Genomic DNA, 9,411 nt, shown 5'->3' with positions numbered 1-9,411 from the left:
ACTGTTCCAGTCGACTAATTTTGCTGTTTTTCCTGAAACTTCAAAAAGGCGTGTCTTTTCGTTTTTCAAACATTTTGATCATTCAAAATGAACTATTTTGACACCCTTTCATACCCTCAACGTATGAAAACTTTCAACTATAAATATGAGTGCATTTTACACTCAAAAGCACTTTAATTCAATCAATTTGAATCAATTACTCTTTGCTTTTCACTCATATTCATTTTCTCACTCACGTGATATTTTCACTTCAATTTTTCACTCAAATCCCTTTGAGAGATAGTGAATTCGTGCGTAGAGTATTTCAACAACCTCAAAAGCCAATTGCATCTCATTTGCATTAAAAAAAAAGGCTCATAGGTTGTATTGTAAGTTGTTACTTATTTTCTATAAAAGGAAGGACTCCTTGGTTTAAAGAAGTTGTTTGCTTTCAGTAGGAGTGTTACTAAAAGTGGGACCGGATTTGGTCTGTATAATCTTGTAGTTACACAAGGTTGATAGTGAAAATCTCAAGCGGGTTTTGCTTGGGGACTGGATGTAGGTCGGGAAAGACCGAACCAGGATAAAATCTTGTGTTCCTTTGTGTGATTGCTTTTCAAATTGCAAAATACGTTTATATTCCGCAGACAATTTTTAAAAGCACTATTCACCCCCCCTCTAGTGCTCGTTGCCTCGATCCTACTGCACTTTCAGTTCGATGGTGTGATAACCTCCAAAATATATTCTAGTGTGATTGATGTAATGTCAAATAGTTTTGCAAAATGCATAGACACAAAGGAATGTGTAGTGCCAGTGTTAAATAAAACTTTAGCATCAAACTTCGTGACATGGATGGTACCTTTGATGACATTTGTGTCCTTTTATAACTCCTCTGCAGAAGTTGCGTAAACGCGGCCAATGGCTTTCCTCTGCCCCTATGCATGAGACTGTTGTTGGTGTTGTTGCTGGGGTTGTGGTTGTGGTTGTTGTTGTAGCTGCCTTTGAGGTGTAGTGGTCGCTCCTTCCTCTGTGAGTCATTTAGGACAATTTTGCATATTATGTCTCATCTCTCCATAACGCAGGCATGCTCCTGTGAGTAGGTAATAGGCTCCTGCATGCAACTTCTTGCAGACAAGGCACATTGTGGCAGCCTACTGGGGTCGGCCCGTACCACCTTGATGCACCTTAGCCTTCTTTACAGGCAGTGCCCTGCTCGTCTCGGTTGCAGGTCTAGGGGTTTTGTTCACGTTGCCCTTCATTTTGTTGAACCGCTTGGGTTGAGTCTTCCTAGAAGACTCCCAGTCGTCCTGCAACACAAAAATCTATCTACTTGGGGTTGTCTTTGAGAAATAAAAGGGTCAAGTTTTAATTTTCCCACCTGAAGTATGGTGGCCATCTCGATGGCCTGGTTGAGATTCTGAGGACGGCTGGTAAGCACACTTGTCCTCAGTTCATCATGCAGCCCGTGAACATATTTCTTTGCTCGCACCTCGTCAGTAGTGTAGGTATGCAGGCAATACTTCTTTAAGTACCAAAATTGTGTGGTGTATTCCGCCACCTTCATAGAGCCCTGCTAGAGATCCAAGAACTCTTACGTCTTGCGATCTTGAGCGAACTGTTGGAAATAGGTGTCCAAGAACACCTTCAAGAATTCCTCCCAAGACAGTGTGTGTCACTCATTTGGTGTGTAGCATAACTCCCATGTAGTCTCCCACCAACTCTTGGCGTCGCCCTGGAGTCAGTAGGTGGCAAAAGAGTCTCTTCTCTCAGTGAGAACTTTAAGGATCTCAAAGATCTTGTCGATAGCGTAGACCCACTCCTTTGCCGCGTTTGGGGACTCAATTCCATAAAGCATTTGTATGACGCTTCATGGGTCGTAGCAGCAGGCGGTGCTGCATTTCCATTTGGCTGATGGCCATTGCCATTGCCATTCACCCCGTTATTAGCGAGGTTCTGGCAGATGACAGTCAGAGTCGCGAGGGCTTCCAAGAGGAAGTCCCTTTGGGCAGTCCAACTTGCGGGTTGTCGTGCGACCATCTATAATAAAATTTTAAATTAAATTAACACTAAGTTTTGCATAATCACTGTTTTTTCTGATGACCCTACTAAGCATCTAAGTTTCGATTTTGCAACAATTATAAAATGTAAGCAATTCAAGAATACAATTTCTACAACACATCATAAAACAAAGAAAAGTGGAACACACTTACAACGATGTTAGTTGGATGGATGAGCTTTGAGCCAAACTTTCCCTTTGCTTTGATACCAAGTTGTAACACCCCAATTTTTAAATCCTGAAAAGGGTGATTTTTTTTTTTGAAATACTTTTAATCATTTTAGCAAAATAACAACAAAAAAATCTACTTGGACAAAAACTTGAAGTACTACTTCTCGTATATATTCAAAACCATGCAATTTTTGAATTGGAAATAAAATATTCATAAATTGAATTTAATAGTCCATAATTGTCCAAAATTAATTACAAACATCCAATTAATAATGAATTAAAAATATCAGAGTCTGGGGCAATCAGAATTGATCTCAATCTAAAACATCAGAGGTTTGAGAAAGGTATGGCTCGGTCCCCGTCGCAACCTCCAGCCATTGCATCTGAATCTACTCACTTCCTGAAAAACATTAAAATCAAAGCATAAATACATATAATGTCTTAATAGGGTTGAGCCATACTAAACAAGTAAAGTAGAATACGAAAGCAGAAATTTCATCTAACTTTTCATACACTTAATCAAATTAAATATTGAAGAATTCAACACGCATTTTAATAACTCAAGTAAGCATTCTATTGCAAAAATAACAAATATGTATTACTCATTCAACTTAAGCAAGTAAAATGCATGAATAGTTAAAAATTCATGTACTTACCAATACCGAAGCCCTTTCTATGCACGAATCGATTCCTATCTTTAATTATATTTTCTTTTTTATATGATGCATGCTATGCATATCTAATGCACAATCATTTAGGTTATAGTGTTTTAACAGAACCCTATGGGTACAAACATAGGTAAAAGTCCTGGGTCAGGGCCATGGCGCAGGTGGTGTTTTCAATCAAGAGGTAACTTTTATCATGGCCAAGCACCATTCGCCAGTGTCGGGTATGGGACACAAAGAGTGAGAGAAGTTCCTAAACTACCATCCTGATGCATCAAACTTTACTCATGAGATTTTGTATCCTCCACGTTTTAGTCTAAAGTGGAGGGTTCTCATATCTTTGTGGTTAGGAAGGAGCAATCTTCCATGCTCAAAACAATACCCACAAAGCCAGATTAGTACCACTCGCCTTCTCTTAGTGAGTATCAGTCATTTAATGCTACATGTTTAACCTTTAGTCATTTGTTTACAAGCAACATCTATTAGGCAATCTCATTCAATAAATTCGACCACTTTAGGGCCTAAGGATGCATTTTTGAAACCTTTGGTTCAAGAACATAACACATGTTTCATTCCTTTCAAAATCGTGCATGAATGCGTAACAAGGAAATAAAATTTCTTTAAACACTAGATGCATCCATTGATTCATATCATTCATATCATGTACATGGCAGTCATACATAAAGATTTGCAGCATGTACATTATCATACAACAATCATATTCGTTACACATAATGGACATTTTGGTCCAACCACTCGACATAAGCCATGGGCATGCTTGTGTCTTAATATTTTTATCAATTTGTGTCCCAGGAGTGGACACTTCTATTTTCTGCATCTAACCCATACTCATAACAATTTAAAGTAGATAAACATCAATTCGAAGTGGCATTAATTCATACGCATAGTTTTTGCAACAATTAACTAGCTGGGATTGAAACCAAATTTCTATCTCATGAAAACTTAACTCTATTTGACTATTACAGAGACTGCAGAAAAATTTCCAATCTATGGTTAAAGCTTAATTTTTTATAATTTGTAGGAAATTTTATCAGGTTTTCGATGTCGCAAACCATTCATAAAAAATCATCTGTATGAGTAAGTTACAAATGTTTTGATGCAGGCCTGTACGTTTCTGTTTCGACTGTTATCGAACAATGCTAATTTTTTTAGCTTTCCAACGCAATAAATCATTTATCGAAACTCTTCTGAACGAGGAAGATACAAGTGATTTAGTGGTTAGGTGTCAGACCAAAAATATGAAATACCGGTATGCATTCGAGTGGAGCCAAAACGGGTCACCCAAATCCATATTTTTGAATTTTTTGCATTAATTCAACTAAAAAAATTATAAGATTTAAACTATACTAAGCTAGATAATCTAAAATGGACAAATCTTATTTTCTTAGTCATTTGGCTGGAAAACAGACCCATCTCTTATAGGGTTTATTTTCTTAAAAATAATTTTGGTAAATTTCATAATAAAATAAATAAATCATGCAATTTTCCTATGAATAAAAATAAGAAAATCATTCATTAATTCCAAACTATTGGTATGCACATACACTATCATTTATAATTAAAATTTGCATGAAACTAATTAGATATATCATGTTTTTTACTAAATTTACTATTTTTTTTAGAAACCCGAAAACACCAAATATGTAATTTCTAAAGAATTCAACTTTGAAAATCATTAAAATTTTAACAGAGCATCTATATTAATAAGATCTACTAACCCAAATTGAAATTTATAGAAAAATAACTAAATCACCTATGTATTTTGAATTTTTTTACAATTTTATTTTATGAGAAAGCAATTTTTAGAAAAACACAATTTTTAGGGAGGGGTTCTCTAAAAAACCCATTCTATTTTCATACTTTGATAGCCCTAAGCCAAACCCACGTGTGGAAGGCATGACTTAGGGTCAATACTTATGAAAATATGATGGAATTTATACCCACGAATTTCGTTTTACGTGTAGAGCATAGAACCCCCTACCTCTTTGGCAAAAGTCAATCCTACGAGCTTAGAGTGCTCTTCTTGCATGAATCAGCCATTCCACACATAACATGGCCTCAAATAAGACCTCCTTATGCTTCCTTCAAGCACGTGGAAGTCTCCCTTGTTGAGCCAAAGGTGAAAATACCAAGAGTTTGGTGTAGGGGAAAGGAAGAGAGAAGAGGAATTTGGGAGAGAGAAGGAACTTCAAGAAAAAATCAAAGGGGATCAAATATGGGGGTGGGGGGTGAGCCCCTACTCACTATTTATAGTCTTAGACTATGGGTCAAGGGCTGGAATTAATCCTAGCCCTTGATTCATATCAAGGCTAAGTTTCCAAATTCTTAATTCTTTTTCTTTCCTTTTCTCTTTTTTTTTTCTAAAATTCATTTTCCTTTTTCTTTCTTTTTTTTGTTAGTTTAAGCATACTCTATAACATATATATCATATATATTACACAGTATATTATATATATTTTATGCTAGATACAATAAGGAAGGGTGGGTCGACCCCCTTTCCATTCTACATAGAAGTCAACTTGATTGCTTGGCAAGCAAGTTGACTTGGTAAGTTTTATTTTTTTCTTTCATTTCTTTCTTTCCTTTTTCCCTTCTTTCCTTCTTCCTTCCTTGGTTCAGCCACTTCTTAAGCCTTTCTACAACCCTCTAGGCTGGACGCTTCCCCTTATGGGGCTTGGTTTTGAAAAAAAGGAAACTTTTGACCCTTTTATTCCTCTTTTTAATTTTTGGTAACTTTTAATTTAACTTAATTTTAAAGATTTATTTTCTTATTACAAATTTAAAGTTTAAATTGGATGCCACATAGGATGAGACAACCCACATATGGACTCCTACCATTTTATTAAAATTAACTAATTATTTAAATTCTATTCCATTAAATAAAATTTTAATTAAATTCAAATTAAATTCAAATGAAACTTTATAAAGATTCAAATGTGAAATTACATGAAATGTAAATAAATATAATTTGGATAGACTTACATGTAATTAAATTCTATTTATAAAATTTTGAATTCTCATATATTTAAATTATTTATTTTAATTATCCCTTAAGGGTTAAATTCGAATTTCTCAAAAATAACTTTTGAAAAATTTAAACTCAATATGGTCAATGAGACCCTTGGGCATGTTGGGTATTTTTTTCATATTTGAATTTTTTTATAAATCCTACAAACCCTCTAACATAGTACAAATCCTACAAAATTTAAAATTTCACTTTATCACACAATAAGAAAAAATGCAAAATTCACAAAAATGCCTCAAAAATTATGGGTATTACAGTGTACCCTCAGGAAAGAAAAGAGAAACAATGCATTATATTAGGTTCACAAGTGGTTAAATGATTCATAAAATGTTGGTTTAAAATTTTATGCATGTCATATATAATTTCTAGTTCGTGCGTATATTGGCATATATGGATCTGGTTGATTATTTGTCTTGATTACTAATGATATGATGCAGGTACGTTACATGATGGTATGAATGAATTATTGAGTAATCCTGCATGATTAAATTATTGTCGTGATCATTAACTTTGTTGAGTTTATATGCTTTGACATGGTATGATTTATTGTCTTGAGAAAGATGTATGCTTTGTGTATTTGTGTTCTTTTCATGACTATGTGTAGGGTGTTTTCCTACTAGGGTTGTAGCTCATGCCCCTACATTTTAGTATCTCAGGTAACAAATAAGCTAGAAGGCGATGACAGGAGGCTCGGGGTGGCATCAAGATGATCATATTCCTTTAGGCTGTTGGATGGACTAAATCATTATATTTACTTTATTATTTTCTTTTAATCTTATAAATTCTGATATTTGGAAGACTAGTATTTTATTTATCGCAATTTAAGTGATGGTTTGTTTTAATTATTCTAATCTTACAAGTGTGTGTTGGTAATTGTAACCCGCCCAAGGCTTGAATTGAATCTAAAATGAGTTTTTGTTGTGTTATTAAAAAAAATCGTGTAAAGGGATTTAAAAAAAGAATCTTTAAATTGTTCGGTTTAAAAAATTGGGGCGTTACAACCTTCCACTACACGATCTTATAATCTTTGTTTGCACCTTGATGCAGAAGTGGAGCAGAAGCCCCGGGTCCATGAGAATCCATTTGAATCCAATTTATATTTTGATTTTTTTTTATCATTTGGATCTTTTGTATTTGAATCATTTTAGTATCTGATTCATTTGTAATAGATATTGTGTTATTGTTATCATCGCAAAATTTTTACATTTTGCAAGTCAAACTGACCTTTGAAAAGTTTTTGAAAATAACTCGCCTCCGTTTTAAAATGCGGGAAAATTGTTGTTGATTCAAAATAATTGAAAATAATGCACATTGTTTTGAAAGTATTCCCTCTTTTCTACCTGAAGTATTACCTCCGACTGAGCTTAACTCCGTAGAATCAAGATTCGAATTCAAATTGCTTGCGATTGACTTTCTTTCAAGGAAGCTATCAATTTCCTTGATATGGACGGAAAAGAAAGTATTCTTGATATTGCGAGAGCTATTGGTGAAAGAATATTGATAAAAGAATTTCACAAAATTAAAGAAGATTCTTGATAGATTTGGAAGTCTGATATCCTGGGATTCTTTTCTCATGATGATCTTTCTGCACTCTCTTTTTAGCAGATTGGAGCTCTCTTGGATTTTTCGGGAATTACATCATCCTTCATTTTGGAGATGTCCTGACTTTTCTCTTTTTTTTTCTTGGGAAGGGTACGTCACAAACTCCTTCATCTCAGAGATGTTCCGATCCTTCTTTTCTCTCAGGGATTATCTTGATAGTTATTGGCTTATTAGTTGGGAATCTCTTGATGATAGCTAGAATCAAATATCTTTTAGGGTTTGTCGGTAGGCTCATCACACTCACCTTCATCTCGACGGTGATCTGAACTTTCCCTGGAAGGATCCGTCACAAACTCCGTCATCTTGGAGATGATCCAAATCTTCTTTGGCCCCGGGGGTCGACTCGCTTGATTCGCCTTCATCTTGACGACAATTGAGAGATCCCTTTTGCAGATATTTAATTGCAGCTTAGGTGATTGAGGAGATATGAAAATTGAGTGAATTTTTTTGTATCACCTAGGATATTTCGACTGCTTTATTTTTCAAGAATGGTCTTTAAAAATGTGCCATTGACTGCGATCAATATCAATCACTCATGGCTTTGCAACAACATTGAATTCTCTTTGCTGGCCATATCGCGGATTTATTCTTCATCCTTTTGGTTTGCCAATAAAAAGATTTTGAACTTTGAATCCTTTTCCGTGAAAGCATTGCCCTTTCGGAAGTAATAGTGGAGGTATTCTGAAGTAATAATTTTGTGCAATAAAGATTTTTGAAATCAATAAATATTTAATGACAAATTGGCAAAATTTTCTTGAAATCCTTTTGTGAAAGCGAGCATTTGAAGCACAACGCAACACATCCATGACAAAAATTCTCTTCTCCTTTCCCCAAAGGAGAAGATTCAGAAATTAGAATTGGGAATTACTCCTCTCTTCCCTGAAGAGGAGGTGTTTGCAAAACGAACTTTCTAAGAGAAATTAAGCTTTCGTCAAAACTTCCTAACATTAAGCTTCTCTTATGGAAAGGGGGCCGGAATTGGTGAGGTTGGTAAATTGGTCATGAAGTAACGAGTTCATCACACTCTCCCTGAAAAGAGGGTCCTTCATGATGAAATGGCCTAGTCTGAAATCATGGGGCCACAAGGAAAGCAAGTCTCCGTCGAGTCTCTCCCTATAAAAAGGGTTCCTTGTGTGAAATTTGGAATTTTGTTTTGCAAACGGTTCACAAAGACACGAGTCCCTTCAAACTCTCCCTGAAAAGGGGCTAAGTGAACGAATTGGATAGCATGCGAAAAGAGCGATCTCCCTCGAACTCTCCCTATAAAAAGGGTCTCTCGCAAGAGAAAATAATTGAAATTGGGTATTGGGTGACCAAAAGGGTCAAAATTTGGAAATTGGAATTTTGAAATTTGATATTTGAAATTGGAAATTGGAAATTGGAAATTGGAAATTTGGAAATTGATAATTGGAAATTGGAAATTGGAAATTGGAAATTGGAAATTTGGAAATTTGGAAATTGATAATTGGAAATTGGAAATTGGAAATTGGAAATTGGAAATTGGAAATTGGAAATTGGAAATTGGAAATTGGAAATTGGAAATTGGAAATTGGAAATTGGAAATTGGAAATTTGGAAATTGATAATTGGAAATTGGAATTTAAAAATTGATAATTGGAAATTGGAATTTGGAATTTTGGAATTTGGAAATTGATATTTAGAAATTGGAAATTAGAAATTTGGAAATTGGAAATTGGAATTTTGGAATTTGATGAGTGATCAACACGAGGACTGAACTCAAGAGATCGACTGACATGACCATTCAGTGGAACACTAACACGAGTGCTCAATTTTGAAAGGATACCGGTATGCATACCGGTTTAAAAATGTACTAGTTTGGATACTGGATCTTGGTTCAGTTCTGGTGATTGTCTTTCAATCTTGAACCGTTAG

The sequence above is a fragment of the Nuphar pumila genome, chromosome 10, assembly GCF_984573655.1.
Source record: "Nuphar pumila chromosome 10, dmNupPumi1.hap1.1, whole genome shotgun sequence".
Lineage (NCBI taxonomy): Eukaryota > Viridiplantae > Streptophyta > Magnoliopsida > Nymphaeales > Nymphaeaceae > Nuphar > Nuphar pumila.
The sequence above is the reverse complement of the archived record's forward strand: the minus strand, read 5'-3'. Positions refer to the sequence as shown.